This window comes from Heterodontus francisci, chromosome 6 (assembly GCF_036365525.1).
Source record: "Heterodontus francisci isolate sHetFra1 chromosome 6, sHetFra1.hap1, whole genome shotgun sequence".
Lineage (NCBI taxonomy): Eukaryota > Metazoa > Chordata > Chondrichthyes > Heterodontiformes > Heterodontidae > Heterodontus > Heterodontus francisci.
In genome coordinates, this window is record NC_090376.1 from 12884096 (window position 1) to 12908326 (window position 24231).

At 46.2% G+C, this 24231-nt stretch overlaps 1 protein-coding gene across 1 annotated transcript in view; it reads left to right on the forward strand.

Annotated features, from left to right (window-relative positions):
* The window catches only part of nlgn4xa (neuroligin 4 X-linked a), a 226631-nt gene that overhangs the window by 161015 nt on the left and 41385 nt on the right, over positions 1–24231 (forward strand). The window lies entirely within an intron of this gene.

The window sequence follows — 24231 nt, forward strand, 5'->3', positions numbered from 1 at the left end:
GTGGTTGTGGTGGAGACCAGAACAAGAGGCACGACCCTAAAATTAGAGCTAGGCAGTTCAGGGGTGATGTTAGGAAGCATTTCTTCACACAAAGCCTAACGGAAATCTGGAATTCTCTCCCCGAAAAAGCTGTCGAGGCTGGGAGTCAATTGAAAATTTCAATGATTGAGATTGATAGAATTTTGTTAGGCAAGGTTGTTAAGGGTTACGGAACCAAGGCAAGTAGATGGAGTTAAAATCATGATCTAATGGAATGGTGGAACAGGCTTGAGGTGCTGAATGGCCTTCTTCTGTCTCTATGTTCCTACATTTGTCTATTTCAGACAAGTCTGTGTATTTGCCCTTCCTCATAAACATACATAACGATGATCACAATTCCCTTCAGAAAACGCTGAACAGAAACCAGTGAAATTCGACATTAATCTTTGATGTTTCGAAACAGAATTGTGAGCACTTAGTTAAAACACAATACTCCAGTGCCCAATGTAGACACGAGTTAACAGGAACAAATTTAAGATTGGCATCTCTGGCTGGGCTAACTGAAAAGATATAATAACTGAAAACAGGATAGAGAAAATTTTCAGATCTATGGGGAAAGTGCAGAGGAGTGGAACTAATTGGATAGCTCTTTGAAAGAGCCAGCACAACCATGGTGGGCCGAATGGCCTCCTTCTGTGCTGTAAGATTCTATCGGCTGGACTTTTAGGTCCCGCTGGGAGTGGGAAGAGAGGTGAGGTGGGTGATAAATGTACTGGCACCAGTTGGCATGCTGGTTCCTGATGCTGGTGTGTGTTTCACCAGGGCAGGGAGACGACAGCCCTGAGAACCTTCCTGATTTGTTAATATGTACAACTAAGGTCGTTAAAGAGCTCATTCAGAGATTGCTGAGTGCCATGTTGAGATTTTGATGGGGGCATATGGGCCGCTGACTGGCTCATGGGCAGAGGCTATGCTAGGCAGCGATACACATTGGGGAGCCAGTCATGGTTGCCCCAACAAGTTAGGCAGGCACATAAAAGGGAAACAGCTCAGCGGGGAACTCGGCCATTGGTAAACGGGCACTATCGGGTCAGCGTAGGTTATGGGGAGAGTGGTTAGTAAGTGCTCGGCAGTGCAGGTCATCCCCCTGCTGGCATCAAGGGGCCATAAAAGGAGTGGACAAGGCTTCCAAACACAACTGACTGGCCAACTGAGCACAAGGGAGGCAGCAGCTGGCATTGGGAGCATGGCGCTCAGAGTTTGGACCCAGTGATTGTGAGGAGCAACATCTTTATCAGGAAGGGCAGAGCCCCAGGCATCAGGCAGGCAGAGCGATGAGGGGCAGGAAGGCAATGGAGGCCAAACCCTCAGCATAGGTTTTACTGCCAAAGACGGAGCTATCTTGAGATGACTGAGAACCAGTGCTGCAGGAGACTGTGACTCTCCAGGGAGACCTCACACCTCACAGCACTGCTCACCATGCCCTGCCACTTGCCATCAAAGTCACTGTGGCCTTGAATCTCTTTGCCTCTAGCTCCTTCCAAGGATCAGCTGCGGACCTAGGTGGCATCTGGCAAACAGCTGCACGCCACTGCATCAGGCAGGTCACTGACGGACTGTTTGCGAGAGCTGGACAGTACTTTCAAATCTGGACAGGCATGGCCTTGCAGACACAGAGGGCAGTGGGTTTTTCTGCCATCAGTTGCAGGGAGTCGTTGGCTGAACCCATGTGACCATCAAGGCACTGACTAAGCACCCAGTGAGATTCCTTCACAGGAAGGGCTTCCACTCCCTCAATGTTCAACTGGTCTGCGACCGCAACCTGCATGTGTGCGCTCACTTTCCTGGCAGCTGCCAGGACTCCTTCATTCTCTGCCAGTCCAGGCTGGCGCAGCTCTACATTCCACCATCCCCCCCACCCCCGCCAGACTCTGTGGATAAATTCTAGGGGACAAGGGATATCCCTTGAAGAGATGGCTACCCCTCAATGAGAACCCGAGACCGAGGCACAGATGCGCTTCAACTGAAGACATCTGCTCACAAGGGCCATCATTGAGCAGGCTATAGGGCTTCTGAAGATGCGGTTCTGGTACCTAGACCAGTCGGGTGATGTCCTGCAAGGAACTCACGCATTGTGATTGGTCAGCTGTGCATTCTCCTTAACATGGCCCTCCAGAGAGGTGTGGACCTTGAAGAGGATGAGACCCTGGATGGACACAATTCATGAGAGGGAGAGGAGGAGCAGACGGTGGAGGAGGAGGTGGAAGATGTAGAACATAGAGGTTCCTCGGCTGCAGAGGGAGGTGGCCTGGCTCGGCACAGGGCTCAAGGGTCTCGCCAGGATGCCATTAATATCAGGGATGATCTAATTCAGGCTCGTTTCCCCCTCTAGCCTAACAGGAAAGGCATAGTCTGGAACTCACTTTGAGCTGCCTTTGACAGCACGTCTATTGAAGAAACGGCCTGCAGCAGATCAACTTTTAATGCACAATGAAGGGTGCACATCTGCCCAGAGGTTTCACTATCACCGTTCACAGACCCTTGCTCCCCTTCACGACTTCATCCCTCTTTTCTTGTCCCATCATTAATAAAAGGAAGCTCACACGTCTGGCTTCCTGCGTCAATATTTACATGGTGCTCAAAAAGACAAAAGGTGCACAGAAACAGGTGAAAAATCCCCAGTGATCCATTCAGTGCTCTGCCAACGAGGTGGCCTCTGCTCTCGGCCCCTTCTACGTGGTGCTCGTCTTGTGGCCTCAGATGAAGTGCAGGCAGCATGCTCACATGTCTATACCTGCAGCAGAGATGCATGGGGTGGTTGTCTTCGTCATGGAGGTGCTCGTGGGGCACCCCCAGAGACTGCTGCGGGGGAAACCTCTGTCACACATGCCTGTGCAACAGATGGTTCCTCAGTCAGAGGGGTGAAAGAGGCTAAAGATGATGATGGCACCACGTGAGGGGAGGCACCTTCATCCACCTCTGTGACATCCTCAGCTCTTGGCTGGCGCTCTGGATGGCTGGAGGGGAGCACTAGCTGGGGTGCAACTGGCAACCACTCCAAACAGTGGCGGCACAGTGGCGCAGTGGTTAGCACCACAGCCTCACAGCTCCAGGGACCCGGGTTCAATTCTGGGTACTGCCTGTGTGGAGTTTGCAAGTTCTCCCTGTGTCTGCGTGGGTTTCCTCCGGGTGCTCCGGTTTCCTCCCACAGCCAAAAGACTTGCAGGTTGGTAGGTAAATTGGCCATTATAAATTGCCCCCAGTATAGGTAGGTGGTAGGGGAATATAGGGACGGATGTGGTAGGAATATGGGATTAATGTAGGATTAGTATAAATGGGTGGTTAATGGTCGGCACAGACTCGGTGGGCCGAAGGGCCTGTTTCAGTGCTGTATCTCTAAATAAATAAAAAATAAATAAATAAATAACCCTGCACCATCAGTGCCACTGACTACATAGCTACATAGTGCGGCATGGATCCTGTGAACACCAGTGTGCAGTTTCTGCATGCACTCCATGTACTGCCATCTATGGCTCTCCATGAGGTTGGCCAGTGTCTCAATGGAGAAGGTCATGTGCTCAAAGCCCAGAGCTATTGTGGCATGCAAAGTGGGTGGACTCCTCCATGAGCAGCCCATAACCCCTCACTGTCTCAGGGAACTCTGACATGTGGGAGCACACCTGTTGCTGCTGATCTAAGTAGAGCTTCCTTTCCTGTGACTCCCGAGGACTACCGTGTGCGCCCAGCTGAGCACAGTTGTCGCTGTCCTCCATCCTCTAAGGGGTCTGCCCACAGCTGCCTCTGCCATCTCGTCCTGCACACTCGCACCAGGACCCACCGAGGTGACAGTATCTGCGCTGGAGGAGCATGTGATTGTAAGGTGTGATGGTGCAAGTTCTGAGGTCTGCTCTGGCAGTGCTTGGCCCAGTGATGGCACAGGAATTGGTCTTTATGCCTTCATGTTGGAATCTGCAGGCGACACAAGAAGAGATCAGGAGAACTAGCCTTGGAGAATAGAAGCCTCTGCAGTGTTGAGGCTTCCCAATGCAGCTTAGTCTTTGGCATGCTCTTGGACAGGCTGGGGTGCAATGTACCCCTTAATCTATGCATGTCAGTTTCTAATCACCCTCTCCACCAGGGATGCCCATCTCGAATCGCCAACCTATTGATGATCAGCAACCCTGGTGATTACCATGGCTGCCTCTTCATTGCTGGTGACGACGTGCAAGAAGAGAACCCCTCGACCTGTCTGGGCCCTTTTGTGGGCATTGTGAGCCCGTTTCTCCAGTTAGGACAAAAGATAGAGAGAGATATGGCACTGCTGGCTTCGAAGGCCAATGTCAGCAGTTTATGTTCATCAGAAGCTGTATGTATCAGTGTTGGCAGGTCTTTAACTCCACTATAGTTCTGAGAATTGTTGACGTGTCATTAAATGCCCTGGGCTTACATTCCTCCCATGTTCAGGAGCAGCATACACCCTCAGCCTCCTCAGGTAAGGTGGCTGCTGGAGGTTTAATACCCAGAGGCTTGTTCTGAGGGTCTGGTGTTACACTCACCTTGTCAGAATGAGTAAGGCCATTGTACCTCCTCCAACAGTAGACCAGTTCCTCAGGACCGCACTCCGTCTGCTCTCTGTCTCCGCCACTTCGATCTGGGATAGTGGCGTTCTCCTGCCACCCTCCAGAAAGAGGACCTCCCTCCTCTTCCTGACTGCCTCCAGGAGGAACTCCAGCTTGGCATCCGCATATCAAGGGGCAGGCCTGCCCCGGGTTCCAACCCTCTGCCTTTTCTGATCCATGTTTATTTCAGCAAGTAAATCTTTAAAACAGCAGTCGTAGTAATGGCTGCCATTGTGTGTTTAAATCGTGTCCGCTCTCCATCAGAGTCACCTGCATTCCTGCCCCCCGTGGCCGTTAATTGCCCGTCCAACCCACCCTGCAGCCAAGTAACAGTCCACGTCCGTGAAAATCAACGGCTGTGACTGCTTTGCCCTCGGAGCGGGATTGGGACCCGGAAACAGTCCCGATGCCCGTTTCCTGCCCCCTGGAAGGAAAATCCTGCCATTTGGTTCTATATCTTCCATATCTGCCTCCGTCACATTATACCTAAACTCTTACACCCCTCATCTCGTCATTTGGAATATGGTTAATGAACCAGAAATGCCCTCATTCAAGAATATTTTCAAGGCAACCTTTAGATTTAACATTGAAGATGTTTGTCGGATACAGTGACACACAGACAGATGGTTAACTGCAGCTTTGCAGGCTCGTAAACCGAAATGTCATGTTACAGTACGCCTAATAGAAATGCGGTGTGTGCTAATTCACTGCACACTAACAAAGTGGCCAATGATGTGCAATGTGGACATGAATGAATCTCTTGTCTTGGAGCTTGAGAGGAAAATAGCAGATCACACAATGCAAAGCATCACATTCTATTGTGCCAACAACCCAACAAGAATGAACAAAAGCTGTTCATCTTGCAGCTTAGCAAGTCTCCTGTGGCTATTTATTGCTGCACAGTCTGCTTAATTGTTGCCTCATTTTACCTTCCAATTTTATTTCTTCTTCTCCTGAAACCATGGGCCCTAATCTTCCTCCTGGTTCCACCAACTAGAACTCTTCTAAAGGGCATTTTTCTCTACCTAACCTGTAACTGGTTGTTATTCTGTGTTTGGTTATTGAAACAACAACAAGCTGTAGTTCCATAGTGCCCTTAATGTGGTAAAATGTCCCAAGGCACTTTGCAGGAGTGTTATCAGCCAAAACTTTGACAGGAGTCACATATGCCAATTTTAGGACAGGTGGCCAAAAGCTTGGTCAAAACAATGTTTTAAGGAGCATCTCAAAGAAGGACAGAAAGGTAGAGCAATGGAGAGATTTAGAAAGGGAATTCCATGGCTTGGGCTGAAGGTACAGCTGCCAATGTTTGAGGTAAAGGAAATGGGGGACTCACAGGAGGCCAGGATTGGAGGAGTGCAGAGTTCATAGAGGATTGTGCGTTTGGAGAAGGTTACAGAGATAGGGGGTACAGAGAGATTGGGGCGAGGCCATGGAGGGATTTGGAAACAAGGGCCAGGATTTTATCTGGGCGACGGGCGTCTCGGCCACCGGATAAAGCACGGGGGAGAGGCCCGCCCACCACATTCTGTGCCAATCAGGCACTTAAGTGGGCAGCGGCAGGTCTTGCCCGGGATTAAGGACCTCGGCGATGGAAGTCCCGCCTGCTGACAGCTGCCGACCAGTCAGAGGCCAGCAGCTCTATTACTGAGCAGTGTCACCGTGGAAGCTGTGGCTGCTGCCAGTACTGGACTCACCAGAGGCGCTGGACCCAGGCAACAGGTAAGTCATGGCATGAGGGATTTTGCTGGGTTCAGGGCGGTCATGGGTCACGTTGGAGGAGGGATGTAGGGGGCTCGGCATGCAAAGGCATGGGGTGGTTCTCAGTGTTCTCAGTGACCCCCCCCCCCCCCACTTTCCCGATGCTGGATCTATCAATCAGTCACTAGGTGCCTTTTAATGAGGGACCTCCCCCACCCGCCGGAGCCAGCCAGCAACCCACACGGGTTTGCTTGGTGTGGTCCCCATGCAGTGGCAAGCTGCCCACCGCTGGGCTAATACTGGTGACAGGATGAGGCTCTTACTTAGGCATTAATTGCCAACTTAAGGGCCTCAATTGGCAGCGGGGCGGGAAGGTCCTCCAAGGGACTTCCTGGACATAATTTGGGCGGAGGCGGGAAGGTGCAGGGTCCCCCGCCCCCGACGTCACCATCCTGTCCGATTACATGCTCTTCCCACCTACAGAGTCACCGGGGTGGAGGGAGGGGGGGCGGAAGAGCATAAAATTCCTCCCCAAGGATTCTAAATGCTGTGCATTGCTGGAACGGGAGCTTGACCAGCAAGTAGAGGGGTAATGAGTGAATGGGACTTAGTGCAAGGCAGGATATGGGCAGCCGAGTTTTAGATGAGTTGCATTTAAGAGGTAGAAGGTGAGAGGCCAGGCAGGAGAACATTATTATCGTCCATTGTTGAGATAACAGAAATATGGATAAGTATGGCTTTGATGTGCAGGTCACCTTCTCCTTATCTGACTCTGAGGACTTGCTTGGAACAGATTTTCACACTAAAGCCCAATTCTTTAGGAAACGCTGCATAATACCTGTTCAGAAAAGCATGTCAAGGACAAATTGAAGGGATTGGGTAAGGCAGTGGGACCCATATTTGAATCCAGTTCAGGTTAATGAGATGGAAGTCTTTGTCAACTAGATGGATCCTGCCTCGAAATGAAGTGTTACTGCTCGGTTCTCAATGCACACAGCAAGGAACTTCCCCTAATTTAGCAGTACATTAGCAACGTCAGTCAAAGAGGCTGGTATGGGAAAAGGAAATGTCACACGGGTAATCATCCGAGTCTAGGGTTAAGTCACTTTGAGGAGGATTAGAGACCTTTACTGTGCAGCAGGCTGTGCTAGGGCTGGTCTGGCAGTGTTTGATGTTAATGCAGGTGCCTGAAATGGCATATTCCATTCCCCAGCCTGTATATCCCTTGATGGACACATTAATAGTGAAAAAATGCAACAAACTCCAGCAAAACAGCAAGATCCTGGCAGGAATGTGTTGAGAAAAAGGGTTGTTTCTTCTAGTAGAGTGAACGGAACAGTTTTTTTGACATCTTTGCCATCTAAAACACTATTTTCAGCATTTGATGCCAGAATATTTGATGCCAAATTCAACCCTGCGTGACGACAGTCTCAGCCGAAAGAAAAGATTCGTATTTGTCCACATTTCTGTGTTGTGTGCCAGCCATTCCTCAGTTAATAACTCTTGCCTCTGAGTCAGAAGGTTCTGGGTTCATGTCTCACTCCAGAACTTGAGCACACCAATCAAGGCTGGCACTCCAGTGCAGTACTGAGGGAGTGCTGCAATGTCAGCGGTGCTATCCTTTGGATGAGATGTTAAACTGAAGCGCTGACTGCCCCATTGAGTGTATATAAATGATCTCATGGTACTATTTCAAAGAAGAGCAGGGGAGTTATCCCCAGTGTCCTGGCCAATATTTAACCCTCAATCAACATCACAAACATGGCAGATTATCTGGTCATGATCGCACTGCTGTCTATGGGACCTTTCTGTGCGCAAAATTGGCTTCCATGTTTCCTAAATTACACCAGTGACTATACTTCAAAAATACACCATTGGCTGTAAAGAGTTTTGGGACATCCTGTGGCCATGCAAGACGCTATATAAATGCAAGTTTTTCTTTCTTTCTAACCATCTTGATGTTCACCAATGAGGGGGCTGTTAGAGTATAGATTTTGCTCCAATCTCTGAACTCAAGACCTGGGTGAGCCAAGTGTTTCTCCAGCTTAATAGTAACAGAACTGAAGCCATCCTTTTTGGCTTCTGCCAGCTTTGTCTTGTAAAATGCGGGAACAAACTCCACCCCTCACAAGGTTGACCAGGAGTTCCCAGCGTATCTGGATTCCAACCTTTTTCTGGTACAACTGCCAAAGAAGTTCAGCTCCTCTATATAGTTCGAACAAAAAAAGCAATGTGAGTCTAAAACAGATAAACCCACTGTAACATTTTTGCTTTCATTTTATTTCATTTCACTCTGGATAATTTTGGGCTTCGATGTTTCAGACAACTCTTGCAGGTGATCTCTTGCTCCCTATATCCCGGAGAGATGCTTTCACCTGCCCAGATGCCTAAGTAGATTTGCAGTATGCCCAGTGAATGAACAAGAGCTCGACCTGGTTTTGTCCAGTACTTTGGAGCAACTTCCTTATATTTGAAAAGAAAGAAAATATTACACTGGACATTTAGTCAGACTTTAACAGCCAATTAAATTTACTAAAGAGTATTAGGTGAAGCCACTTGCCCAGATGGGTGCAGCTCCAACAACAAGCAAGAAGCTCGACACCATCCTGGACAAAGCAGCCCGCTTGATTGGCACCCCATCCATCACCTTCAACATTCACTCCCTCCACCACCAGTACACTGTTGCAACTTGCCAAGACTTCTTTAGCAGCACCTTCCAAACCCACAACCTCTAACACCTCAAAGGATACAGACAACCGGGGCATTGGAACACCATCACCTGCAGTTTCTCCTCCAAGTTACACGCCAACCTGACTCGGATGGGTCGTTCCTTCACTGACGCTGGGTCAAAATCCTGGCAGCTGCTGACTTAATATAACTGTGGGTGTACCTACACCACATAGACTGCAGCAGTTCGAGAAGGCAGCTTACCGACAGCTTCATAAGGGCATTAGGGTTGGGCAATAACTGCAGGCCTTGCCAGAAATGCCCACATCTCATGATGAATAAAAAAAAAACATTTTTATTGTAGCTATTAGCCTTAGCTAGCTCCTTGTGTAGCTTATGATTTCAGTGTTAAACTGTGATAGTCATGTGTAGTGGTTATGTTACTGGTGTTGCAATCCATAGGGCCGGACTCATCAGATCACAGAAAGAAAGTTCCTCTCCCATGATAGTACTTAGAGAAAATTTGAATTCAGTTTAAAACAGCTAAGAATACAAAAAAAAACTGGCTTCAATAAAAGTGACTGTGAAGCTGTCAGATTGTCAAAAACGCAACAGTTCACTGATGTCATTTGGAGAAGGAAAGCAGCCTTACTTACGTGTTCTGGCTATATGTCACTCTTAATAGCTTCATACACTCAGCTAACATCTCCAAAATTAGCAAACAGATAAAAATGTATCCCTTCATTATTTTCCAGGACCTGATAATTGTAGAACTTTTTATCTCCCAAACCTCTGCTCCACCTGCAATATACACTTGGGGTCACTTAATCAACAACTTCTTAATTTATGACTCCCTTTTCAGCCTTGATGGTGTCTTACATGATGGCCTTTGGCTTAATGCTAGGCTTGTCAATTTAATAAGAGGTACATCACAAATAGTCTGAGATGTTATATAAATCCCTTAAGAACATAAAGAAAAGCAACAAATGGGAAAAGGCTGCGTGGTCACAAATGGTCACTCTTTTCCCAGGTATGTACAAGATTACCAATTGTAGACTCTGCTGGTCTATGAAGTTTATCCCTGCTTTCCAAAGGTAAAGCAAGGAAACTCCACCAAATGTTGTTAACCTTACATTCTTCATCCTTGGCCAGTTTTTTCTTTCCTTGCCGTGACTTTTCAATGGGCCCACCAGCTCAGCAACCATTATGTTCCACATTTCACTGAATTATCTCTAATTACACTTTGCGCAGAGCTATGCATGTGGATTTAACTGTCGTTTTGTATCCCTGAAACCTTTGCTCTTTTATCTCTATTTAAATACCAGAAAGCACAACAGTACTACAGCACTCACTGAGGGCCTGAGTACATAATACTAACAAAATACTGGACAAGCAGCACAAATGTTAACGGAAATGTCAAAGTCCTGACAAATACAGATGTGTGTGACTGAACACAGAGGGCTACATTGCTGAGGCTTATTTCTAATCAATTTCCAAATTCTCCTTGAGATTCTCCCACTACCCATGTCATGATACATTCATGAGGCAGGTAGATTTTGTAAATAAATAATAAACCAATAAATCCAATTGGGGAATTCAGGAGGTATTTCTTTACACAGAGGTTGGCTGGAATGTGGAACTTGCCATCACGAGGAATAGTTGAGGCACTTACATAGATGCATTTAAGAGGAAGCTAGATAAACACTTGAGGGAGAAAGAAATAAAAGGATATGTTAATGAGTTGAAGAGGGGTGGGAGGAGGCTCTTGTGGAGCATAAACACTGGCAAAGACTTGCTGGGCCGAATGGCTTGTTTCTGGGCTGTAAAAATACTTTGCAAATTGGGATTATCTCAGTTTTCCTTGGGCACTTTACAAAAGTTGTGCGCTTCATAGCTGGATTAATGGATTTGTCAGCAATTAAATCAGTTAAATGGTTCACAGCTGTTTCACAAGCATTAAAGTTTCCTTGTTACAGCTGCACCTTAATTGCATGCTTGTTTTTATTACAGCTTATGAAATCATATTCTGACAAGTTACACATTTGAAAATGGTTGCAGTCCTGCCATTTTATTAGAGTGTCACAAATTATTATAAAAAAGGACCAGTAACCAATGTTTTAACCAGAAAAGGAAACATAGCCCATGATTTTTTAATGTCGGTTTAATTCCAAGTCAGGCGTTGGCTGTGATTAAGCCTCTAGCACTCTTGCCTCTGAGTCAGAAGGTCGTGAGTTCATAGTGTCAGTCCACATAATGTAGGCTGACCCTCCAGTGCAGTACTGAGGGAGTGCTGCACTGTCAGAGGGGAAGTCTCTTGGATGAGACATCAAACTGAGGCCCCATCTGCCCTCTCAGGTGGACGTAAAATGATTCATTGCACTATTCCGAAAAAGAACAGTAGAGTTTCTCCCCAGTGTCTGGGCAAATATTTATTTCTCAACCAACATCACAAAAACACATTATTTGGTCATTGTCACATTGCCATTTGTGGGATCTTGCTGTGTGCAAAATGGCTGCCATGTTACAAAAATAGTGCCCAATTTTCAATTCTGTTCAGTTTAGAATAGAGAAGGAAAATTGGATGGTTTGTATTATGGGTGCGAATCTGCAATCACCAGTTTTACACCTAGTGGACAAGTTGAAAATCTACTTCCACCGTTTCTTTGTGAACTTGAAGTCATCTTAAACTCTGCCGCCAATATCCTACCTCTCACCAAGTCCTGTTCAGCCAGCACCCTATGCTTGCTGACTTACATGGGCTCCGGATTTGGCCATGCCTCAATTTTAAAATTAGCATCCTTGTTTTCAAATACCTCGATGGACTCGTCTCTCCCTATCTCTGTAATCTTCGCCAGCCCCACAACCCTCCGAGATCTTTGTGCTTCTCCAATACTGGTCTCTTGCATGTCCTTGATTTTAATCACTGTATCATTGACGGCCATGCTTCCAGCTGCCTCGGCTCTAAGCTCTGGAATTCTCTCCCTGGACCTCACCTCCTCTCTATTGCGCTCTCTTCCTTTAAGACTTTCTTTAAAACCTACCTCCTCAGCAAAGCTTTTGGTTATCTATCTCACTATTGGAAATTGGATGGCCACTTGAAGGAAATAAACTTGTATGGCTACGGGCATCCAACGGCAGGGTGGGACTGTTTGAATAGCTCCGTGGAGAACCGATATGAACTTGATAGGCTGAATGACCTCCTCCTGTGCCGTAAATGATCCCACGACTCTATGACCTGATCTGGAGCAGTGTCAAACTTTGTTTGCTAATACTCCTTGGATGCTGAACAATGCTAAAGGTGCTATATTAATGCAAATGGTTGTTGTTTATGTTGTTCACCTTTCAAATTCCTTCTGTTATTTGGCAATAAGATTAAAAACAGTAAGGTGATATCATGGTCTGATAGCATTTGTTTTGGCTGACCCCAAAAACCTGCAGTTGCTGGTCCCTTGTCACGCGACTGAGCAGGCAGAATAGATTACTCCCTACCTGACTGTGTAAATGATACAATTTAATAAAGGGCTAACATTTGCACTGTTTGAACGGCTCCTTTTCAACCTGCCAAATATTTTGTGAAACATGTTTTTCAAAGACGACTGAAAGGATTAGCATCAGCCTTTCTTTCATAAAGTCAGATTACCTAAATCTTTTAATGAACGCTCATTTCTCACTCGACCATGAGCTGCCTGCAGCTCCGCTGTGCTTCATCTTAATCCCGAGAGGTGCTTTAGCTGAAAGCTGATGCGTAACATTGACCGATACTCAGTGCTTGTATCTCACCATCAATGTGGTTTAGGAGAATTTTTACCTTTAACTCTCCTGAAGTAGTTCTTACCAGGCAGGACTTGTGACATTGTATCCTCTCCATCACTGTCTATGCATCAAAATTAATGCATGGTCAATCATGAGGGGAACACGCATATATCCTGTCAATGAAAATTTACTCCTTAGAATTACTAGAGGCAGTTACCATATATACAAGGATAAAAGGGTTAAAAAAGGGAGCACCACCACCTGTACGTTCCCCTCCAAGTCACACAACATCCTGACTTGGAAATATATTGCTGTTCCTTCACTGTTGCTGGGTCAAAATCCTGGAACTCCCTTCCTAACAGCGCTGTGGGTGTACCTACCCCACATGGACTGCAACAGTTCAAGAGGCGGCTCACCACCACCTGCTCAAGGGTAATTAGGGATGGGCAATAAATGCTGGCCTTGTCAGTGATGCCCACTTCCCATGAATGAATAAAACAATTGAGGGAAAATTGTATCGATTAGGTTTGTATTCCCTTGAATATAGAAGATGAAGGAATGATCCAGCTGAAGTGTTTGAATTGATTAAAGGAATTGATGGGGTAGATTGGGAAAAAAATATTCCTTCTGGTGGTGGGGCATCCAGAACAAAGGAGCATAACCTTAAAATTAGAGCAAGGCCATTCAGAGGTGACGTCAGGAAGCACTTCTTCACACAAAGGAAATCTGGAACCCCAAAAAACTGGAGACTGGGAGGTCAATTGAAAATTTCATAACTGAGATTGCTAGAGTTTTGTTAGGCAAGGGTGTTTAAAAGTTAGGTAACAAAGGCAGGAAGACGGGGTTAAGGTACAGATCAGCCATGATCTAATTAAGTGATGGAATGGGCTTAAGGGGCTGAATGGCCTACTCCTGTTCCTATGTTCCTAATAATTTCTCCTTTCTTTCTTACTGCCAAATTTCTTGATGCATAATTGCTGTTAGGTACCTAGATGTCCTCCCTTTGAGTAGAGGAACGTAAGAAATACCAGCAGGAGTAGGCCATTTGGCCTTTTGAACCTGCTCCACCATTCAACAAGATTATGGTTGATCATCTCCCTCAGCTCCACCTTCCCGCACTATCCCCAGATCCCTTAATTCCCTTAGCACTGAAAAATCTATCGACCTCTGTCTTGAATATACTCAAAGCCTGAGCATCCACAACCCTCTGGGGTAGAGAATTCCAAAGATTCACAACCCTCTGAGTGAAGAAATTTCTCCTCATCTCAGTCCTGAATGACCAACCCCTTACTCTAAGCCTGTGACCCTGTGTTAAAGCCCGGATACCTAACCCGGTCCCGACCAAACCCCACTACATGTGTCGGGTTCAGGTTGGGTCGGGTCTGTATTCTGCGTGCAGCATTTGAGCTTGGGTCGGATCGGGCTGGACTGTACTCTTTTGATTCGTATTGTTTTCGTTTTAATCTATTATTTTTATCTGTTTCAATAATATGTTTGTTATTTTCTGGTCGGGTTGGGCATTTAAAAATGAACTTGGGCCCGGGTCGGGTTCGGGTTGTCTGTTGTCGGGTCAGGCCTGGGTCGGGTTTTAATTTTATACCCGAGCTAGGTTTTACCCTGTGTTCTAGATTCCCCAGCCAGCGGAAACATTTTACCAGTTTCCTGAAATCCTGTTATAGTGAATTTAGGAAGAGAGTTGTGTATGAGAACACATGCTCATATTTCCAGGGTTTGGTGTCAATCGTAACAGAGTTCTGGAGGGACCTCAGATATTGCTGAAGCTTCGCACCCTCAGCTTTTGGAACCACCATTCAATAGAATATTATGTGTTCGTGCTGAGATTGTGGGAAGGGTAGCAGTTCGTTAATAGTGAATTTGCTGCTCACATTCATGAGAATTTCCCAGTACCTTCTGACCATCTAATCAGGGCTCAATGCCTGCTTATCAGTTTTCACTCTAGTGCAGTACTGAATGTGTGCTGCACTGTCTGGAGTACTGTCTTTCTAATGGGACGTTAAACCGAGGCATGTCTGCTTTCTCAGGCGGACATATTTTGAAGAAGAGCAGGGGAGTTCTCCCCAATATTTATTCCTCAACCAACATCACTTACAACAGATTATTTGGTCACTTATGACATTGCTGTTTGTGGGAGCTTTCTGTGCACGTTCCTACAACGCAAAAGTGACTGCACTTCAAACCATAAAGCACTTTGGGATGTCTTGAGGTCATGAAAGGCTCTATATAAATGCAAGTCTTTTGTTTCTAATGATTCACCAGCCACTGTTCTCCTCAGGCAGGATGTAAGCATGGTTTCTTTGTAGTTGAGGTACATTGAAGATGACAGGTATAGCAAGGAAAGTTCAGAACTAATTCAGAACCTCTGTGGCAGGCTTAAGTCACATAGGCCGCCAACACTTCAGGGTCACTGTGGATTGTCAAATCAGCCTGGATCATGTTTTTAGGTCCTGCAGGAGCAAGACGTCGATGGGAATTGGAATTTGACCCACTGAATTTCAGATAACTCTGAAAGCCAATGACCCAATAAGTAAGGAGACTTTGAACCAACAGTGGGAAGCTTACCAGAGGTCTATACTGGTTGAGTGTACAGTTTTAATTGTTAGACCACTGCACATACATGGCTGTGTTGAAGCCTTGGGTTTTGTTGATCTAGGTATGAAACTCTCTGCTCTTAGGTAAATAGGGTATATCAGATAGAGAGATAGAGTATGCCTTCCAAGTTGGACAAATAGAAGTTATCTGCAGGATTTCTCAGTAAAGGGTTGCATTTATATAGCACCTTTCACAATCTCAGGACATCCCAAAATCCTTTACAGCCAATGAAGTACTTTTGAAATGGAGTCACTGTTATGAGTAGTTTAGTTTGGAGGAGCTGTGTAGATCAGTGCTTGTGAATAATAGTTCAAAGTACTCTGTGGGGAAAATAATTGTCTTCACTGTCTGGGCAGTAACCTGGTATCGGGATCTCCTGGTTGTTATAGTAACCGCTTGAATTTCACTCCATTGATTCAAACCTGACACCATTATTATGGCCTACTTATTTGTTATTCATATACAATAAAAAAATGTCAATCAAAAGATGGAAAAAACTCTTTCACTAATTCCTACTTTATAAGGCTCTACCACAGTGCCGAGTACATAAACAACATTATGATTAAAAAAGCCTTTGGTGATTTAAAGAAAGGAAGACTTACATTTGTAGAGCGTCTTTCATGGTTTCCCCTCCGTAACCTAGAGATATTGGCGGAATCTTTCCAGCCCCTCAGAGGCGGGTCTGCAGGTTGGGGGGAGGAGGGGGGATGGGGCTGCTAGCCGCTCAGTGCTGCGGGCCCTCTGATTGGGCCTCTCGCGTTGCTGTTCCACCTACCATCCTTAATTGGATGGCGATCATGGAGGTGTCCTCTAAATTGGCCGCCTCCCATAACATTGCACCGGAGGGCGAATGTCAGACACCAGCTGGGCCAAGAGCCAAACATGGTCCCGATGCCCATTAAGGCCAATCACAGCTGCTCAACCGTTGGCCTGGATAAGACGAGTTAGCTCAACACAGACTCATGATCGGTTCTACAGTAGGCAGTTCCTTTCACCCATAGGAAAACAGGGCAATATATATGGTTCCAAAACAATGAGTTATATGGTATTTTCAGCAAATATGGGTCGAATGCCCTTTCCCATCCAAAATTATTTTCTGATCTTGTGTGGGGTGATTCTGGCATTTTTAAAATTTCTTTTAATTCATTCTTGACACTTGGATGTTACTGGCAAGGCTAGCATTCATTGCCCATCCTGAGTTTCCCTGAGAAGGTGGCAATGGGCCTTCTTCTTGAATCATTGGATCTTTGCTACAACTGAGTAACTTGCTAGGCCACCTCAGAAAGTAGTTAAGACTTGGGGCTGAATTTAATGCAAGCAGCAGTGGCCCCAATGGCAGGCCAGAAAGCTGTGGGTAACCCCACCTCGACCATTTCCGGGAGCCCTGAACTGATCCGTGGCCATTAGGCAATTAACTGCCTGCCATCAGAGTTCCCATCTCTTTAAGGGTGGAGATCCCACCTTCAAGAGCTAGCCGGCCAATTGGAGTGCCAGTAGCTTTTCAGTCCCAGCTGCTACACAGGGAGTGGTGGCCACGGCTGGGACTGTACCCGGCCCAGAGCAGCATCATTGAAGCCATCGTGGAGCCCAAGTGAATGGGGTCGTGGTCAGTCAGGCAGGCCCCAGTGATTGGAGGACTGGAGGGGGGTGCGTGGTGAGGGCAGTTGAGGGTGTATCTGTGGGGGTGACCCTTGTTGTCTGGGGCTCTCCTCTCCTTGGGCCAGCCCACTTAGAGGGCTCCCCCACCCCCATGAGCCCATGGAAAGGCTAGGAGCTTTTACTGGGCAGTCTGCCCACATGGCGGAGACCCAATCCCCCCCAAATGTGGCAGGAAGAGACCCTTAATTGGTCACTTAAAGGCCTTAATTTTCCTCTGGACTGGAAGGCTGGCCTCGACCTTCCCTGCTGCTGAGATAATTGCACGGTGTCAGGAAGGCGATGGGCACCCCGACTTCCAGACCCCACCTAACCTTGAACCCGCTCCCATGGGGCACATTGAAGTCCACCCTTGATGTGGGACTGGAGTCACCTATAGACCCATTGTAGGTAAAGTCCTTCCACACAGGGCAATTAAAAAAAAAATTCTTTCCCAGGATGTGGGCATCGCTGGCAAGACCAGCATTTTTTGCCCATCCCTAATTTCCCTTGAACTGAGTGGCTTGCTAGGCTATTTCAGAGGGCAGTTAAGAGTCAACCACATTGCTGTGGGTCTGGAGTCACATGTAGGCCAGACCAGGTAAGGACAGCAGATTTCCTTCTCTCAAGGGCATTAGGGAACGAGTTGGGGTTTATTACAATCAGTGATAGCTTCATGGCGCCATTACATGAGAGTAGTTTTCAATTCCAGAATTTTTATTGATTAATTGAATTTAAATTCCACCAACTGCCATGGTGGGGTTTGAACTCGTGTCCCCACGGCATTAGCTTGGGCCTTTGGATTACTAGTCCAGTGACATTACCACTATGCCACCGTCTTCCCCTCAAAGGAAAAACAGTTGGGTTCTTTTACCACTGTCCCACAGCTTCATAGTCACTTGCACCGAAACCAACTTCTTACTGACATAGTTTAAAAGAAAATGACTTCAAGTTCTCCAGCAGTTGTGGTGGGATTTGAACTCATGTTCTCTGGATTATTAGTCTAGGAATTCCTGGACCAATGCTGCCAAGGGCAGTGACATTCACACGAGGCACTTTCCAATAAATCACTCGTGCCTCACCGTGGATCTGTCACCTATTGACGCAAAATTATGGGCTGCCCGCGTGCAAGCAGCTCTTCTCAGCTGAGGTCCAGAGGCAGGGGTTCAGAGATTGGACATTTTATTAATACTTCAAAACATCAGAGGCCATCTTGATCCTGCTGCTAATTTCTTGCTCTGCCTTTCAAAGAGGGAAACCTATTTCAGCAAAAGCTGCCCGAATCTGTCACCAACCTCCCGCAGATAGTCCTGAACCTTTCTTGCCACAATAAGCTGACAACTTTAATCAAGAACCCTGAGCTTTGAAGTCTGCATATGTCAAAAAAGAAGATAGCTGCGGGACTGACAGCTGGCCTGGTTTTCTTTGCCACTTCAGTGTTGGGGAAGAGTAATACACTATGCTTCCATTAACAGTAAAATGCATGACAGTTAATTTAATCTGGGTACAGTGCGCACTGTAAAGCAATGTGAAGTTCGAGGCCCAGAACCAACAGCATTTTTCTTGGTATCCAATCCTGCACTTGTTTTGCAGTGATTTTCATTTTCCTTCTCTGCCTTAAAGGGGCATCATCACTGCGGAAAAGCTATTAAGCATGTTTCCCCACTGGGTCAGTGTGTAGCTCTCTCGCCTTTAAGTCAGAAGGTTGCGGGTTCAAAGTTTTACTTCAGGGATAATATCAAGTTTGACACTGCAGTGCTGAGGGAGTGCTACACTGTCAGAGGTGCCGTCTTTCGGATGAGACGTTTAACTGAGGCCATGTCTGCTCTCTCGGGTCGATGTAAACGATTTCAAGGTAATACTTTGAAGAACAGTGCAGCTGTCCCCAGTTCTCTTATCCAGCATCATTAAAAACAGATTATCTGCTTATTATCACATTGCTGTTTGTTGGAGCTTGCTGTGTTTAAATTACAACAATGACTACACTTCACAAATACTTCATTTGCTGTGAAACCCTTTGGGATGTCATGAGGTGGTGAAAGGTGCTATATAAATGCAAATCTTTCCTTTTCTTTATTCCACCTCCCTAACTCATGACATGGTAGCCAATTGCAGCAGCCCACCGTGCAATATGAATAACATCATTCCTCATATCATCACTCGAATTGATAATCCCACCTAAGAAACCTACAAGGATATCACAGAATCATAAAACAGTACAGCACAGAAGGAGCCCATTCGGCCCATTGAGTCTGCATTTGCTTTTTCGGAGAGGAATCCAGTTAGTCCCCTCTCCCACTCTTTCCCCATATTGCTGTAAATTTTTCTTCAAGTATTTATCCGATTCCCTTTTGAAGGCTATGATTGAATCTGTTTCCACTGCCCAATCAGGCAATGCATTCCAAATCGTAACCGTTCGATGTGTAGATAAACTTTTCCTCATATTACCCCTCTATTTTTGGCCTTAAATCTGTGCCCTCTGGCTATAAACATACATGAAGCAGTTTCTACTTATTTTCTCTAACTAAACCTTTCATAATTTTAAGCACCTCCACCAACTCTTCTCTTAGCCTTCTCTGCTTCAAGGAGAACAGCCCAGCTTCTCCAGTTGGTTGGGGTGGGGGGGGGTGCAGTGATCATGGGCAGGGTGGAGGTGTGGTAAGGTGGTGGCGTAGTGATAATGTCCCTGGTTTAGTAATCTAGCAGCATGTGCTGATTCCCTGGGGGCATGGCTTCAAATCCCACTTTAGTAGCTGGTGGAATTTAAATTCAATTAATTCATAAACAATCTGGAATTTAAAAACTAAACTCAGTAATAGTGCTATGAAGCTATCATTGATTGTCATTAAAAACAATCCTGGGAGTTATCATTGACCCAAAACTAAACTGGGCCAGCCACATAAATACTGTGCCTGCAAGAGCAGATCACATGCTAGGAATTCTGTAGTGAATAACTCACCTCCTGTCTCCACAATGCCCATCCACCATCACAAGGCACAAGTCAGGAGTGTGATGGAATACTCTCCACTTGCCTGGATGGGTGCAGCTCCAACAACACTCAAGAAGCTCAACACCATCCAGGACAAAGCAGCCCACTTGATTGGCACCCCATCCACCACCTTCAACATTCACTCCCTTCACCACCAACACACAGTGGCAGCTAAAGCCAGGCTCAGGTATAAAATTAAAACACAAGCCCTTCAATTTTTTTCACACCCAACCTGTTCCAGCAGCTGGAGTCATGGGGAATCATGGGTAAGCCTCATCCTGTGACTTCCCAGAAACAGTGTCCAGCCCGACCCGACCCGAGCCCAAATGCTGGACTTGGAATTATGACCCGAAGCCGACACGTAGTCGGGTCTAGTCGGGTTCAGGTCAGGTAGCCAGGCTTTAGTGACAGCAGAATAAAAGCAAAATACTGCGGATGCTGGAAATCTGAAACAAAAACAAGAAATGCTGGATTCACTCAGCAGGTCTGGCAGCATCTGTGGAAAGAGAAGCAGAGTTAACGTTTCGGGTCAGTGACCCTTCTTCGGAACTGCTTCGGCAGTTCCGAAGAAGGGTCACTGACCCGAAACGTTAACTCTGCTTCTCTTTCCACAGATGCTGCCAGACCTGCTGAGTGAATCCAGCATTTCTTGTTTTTGTTTTAGTGACAGCAGTGTGTACCATCTACATGATGCACTGCAGCAGCACACTGAGGCTCCTGAGATAGCACCTTCCAAACCTGTGACCTCCACCACCTAGAAGGACAAGGGCAGCAGATGCATGGGAACACCACCACCTGCAAGTTCCCCTCCAAGCCACACACCATCCTGACTTGGAACTATATCGCCATTCATTCACTGTCACTGGGTCAAAATCCTGGAACTCCCTTCCTAACAGCACTGTTGGTGTACCTACACCTCAAGGACTGCAGTGGTTCAAGAAGGCAGCTCACCACCACCTTCACAAGGGCAAATAAGGATGGGCATTAAATGCTGGCCTGGCCAGTGACTCCCACATCCCAGGAACAAATAAAAAAAAAAGTTAACTGGCCTAGCAAGCCACTCAGTTGTCAAGGGCAATTAGGGATGGGCAACAAATGCTGGCCTTCCAAGTGATGCCCACATCCCATGAAAGTCTAACTACATAACTGTAATCCCTCATCCCTGGAGCACACATACAAACCTCAGAACGTTAATATTGTATGGCAGAAAGAATAGGACCCTGTTCTCCTAATTTTTCTTAACATTCCTGTTTTGCATTTTTTTTTCACTAGCCCTGTATCTCTTTATCTCCTACAACATCAGTCGCTCGACCTTTTATTATTAACTAGCCCTGGCTTTCTTATTAACTAGCTCCAGATTTTTTTAATATGGTGACCCCCAACTGGTTTTATAACTCCATTATTTTTTCAATAATCCTGGTTGTTTTTAATAGCCATTTGTTTCTTTAAGCAATTTTTTAAGCCTTTTGTTCATAATAGTACCAATTGTGTTTTATTTTAAATAACCCAGATTTTTAATATCTCCAGTTATTCTTTTAAAAGCCTCAATATTTTCTAATAGTCCCCATTGTTTTTTTCAATAGACTATTATTTATTTTATAATACCTCTAATTGTTTTTCAAAAGTCACAGCTGTTTTTGAATAACTTTAGTTGTTTTTTGTTACTTCCACACAGATAGGAACTGAAACTGCAGTTCCTGTTATGGCAAATTGTTTCTAGTGTGTTTATCTGTGCATCTATCTGCCACCTTCCATAAACTTAAACTCTTCCAAAACTCTAGTCCCCATATCCTAACTTTCTCCAAGTCCCCTTCAGCCACTGACCTACATTAGCTCCTGGGCCAGCATCACCTCGATTTTAAAGGTCTCGCCCTCGTTTTCAAATCGCTTCATGGCCTCGCTCCTCCCTATCTCTGTAACCTCCTTCATCCCAACAGCCCTGCAGGTTCTCTGTGCTCCTCCAAATTGGGCTCCACCATTGGCGGCCGTGCCTCGGCCCTAAGCTCTGGAATTCCCTCCCTGAACCTCTCTACCTCTCACTTCTCCTTTAAGACACTCCTTAAAATCTAACTCTTTGACCATGCTTTTGGTCATCTATCCTAATATCTCGTTATATAGCTCATTGTCAAATTGTGTTCGATAATCGCTCCTGTGAAGCTCCTTGGGATGTTATACCACGTCAGAGGGGCTACATAAATACAAGTTGTTTTTGCTGTGTGCATGTTTGTGTACAGCTTGGACTGTCTTAATATTTTGTCTTCTTTTGAATACACACATTTAATTGGCGAGTGTTCCTTTAAGATAGAACATGCAACAATAAATCTGTCTCAGTCAAGTTCGACAGAAGTGCAAGGCAAACTTGGAGTAAAGTTTCAAATAAAGGATCAGAATTAACCCTGTCTGATTCAGAATTTCTAAAGTTTCATTGCTTTTGGTTAGTATTTAGCTTGTTAAGGGGATGGGTAACAGTGCCAAGGAACTACTTGTTTCTCCTCTTTGAAACAATTACCGGACTAGAAACATAGAAAATAGGAGCAGGAGTAGGCCATTCGGCCCTTCGGGCCTGCTCCACCATTCAATAAGATCATGGCTGATTGTCTAATTCAGTGCCCTGTTCCCGCTTTCTCCCCTTATCCCTTGATTCCTTTGGTATTAAGAAATATATCTATCTCCTTTGTTGCCCATCCCTAATTGTCCTTGAACTGAGTGGCTTGCTCGGCCATTTCAGAGGACATTTAAGAGTCAAACACATTGCTGTAGGTCTGGAGTCACATGTAGGCCAGACCAGGTAAGGACAGCAGATTTCCTTCCTTAAAGGACATTAGTGAACCAGATGGGTTTTTACAACAATCGACAATGGTTTCATGGTCACCATGAGATTAGCTTTTTTCTTAATTACAGATTTTTTTTTATTAATTGAAGTCCAATTTCACCATCTGCCGTGGTGGGATTCAAACCCATGTCCCCAGAGGACTAGTCTGGGCCTCTGTATTACTAGACCAATGATAATTACCGCTAGGCCGCTGCCTCCCCCGATTTAGTCATGCTGGCGGGGCTCCCAGCTCCAGGCTGAGAAGGTGAGAGGAGCCCCGTCTTGGCCTTTCAGAGCCTCCCCAACCCGACACAATTCAATGGCTCTTAGGCACTTAACTGCCCAGCACTGGGATCCCTGTCCCTTTAAGAATGAGGATCCCACCTCCAATGGCTGCTGGCCAATCAAAGCTCTGGCAGCTCAGTAGTATCAGCAGTGCCACAGAAAGCCATGGCCACTGCAGGAGGCCTGGAGCCAGGCCCAGCGCTGGAGACTCGGACTTGAAATAAGTGAGGAGGGGTCACCGGGGCCAGTCTAACAGGCCTTGGTGATGGGTGGGGGGAGAGTGGTCATTGAGGATGGTGTGCGGGTGGTACCGCCGAGGCAGCCTTGGCTGCCGGGGCCCTCTGTGGGTCACAGAATGCCCATGGAGGAGGTTCCCCCTCCCAAGCCCGCAGGAAGGCCCCCTTGTTTTACTGGGCAACCTCCCCATGTAGAGAAGGACTCCAACCCCCATCCCTGCCAATTGGCCACTTAAGGGCTTCATTTGCCTTTTGACATAATTGTGGTGCAACGGGAAGGCAATGGGCCCTCCACCTCTCCATTCCCGTCACAATTCAATGGGCCCCCCTGCCTCCTAGGCCATCTCCTGGGGCGGAGAGGGTCCATTAAATTCCGCTCATTGTTCTAGTTCCAACAGTACAAACCCGCATTGCTACCTGGAGTAAATTCACAAAAGATGACAACCTATATAGAGGTAGAACTTGCATTTATACAGCACCGTTCGCACCTCAAGGTATCCCAAAGGTGCTTTATATGCAATGAAGTACTTTTGAAGTTTATTCATGGATGTAATGTAGGAAACACAGCCGCCAATTTGTACACAGCAAGACCCCACGAACAGCAATGTTATAATGACCAGATAATCTGTTCTAATGATATAGTGTAAGTTATAAATATTGTCAGGATACCAGCGAGAACTTCCTTGCTCTTATTTGAACTAGCATCATGGGATCGTTTACATCCACCAAGTGGACAGATGTAGTTTTAACTTCTCAGCTGAAAGACGGCACCTCCGACGGAACTCCCTCTGGACTGCACTGGAGTAGTAATCGGGATTTTTGTGCTGAAGTCTCTGGAGTGGGACTTGAACCCAAAACCTCCTGGCCTAGATGTGAAAGGTAGATAAGGTGGTTAAGAAGCCATACAAGATATTTTATTAGCCAAGGCATAGACTGTAACAGCAG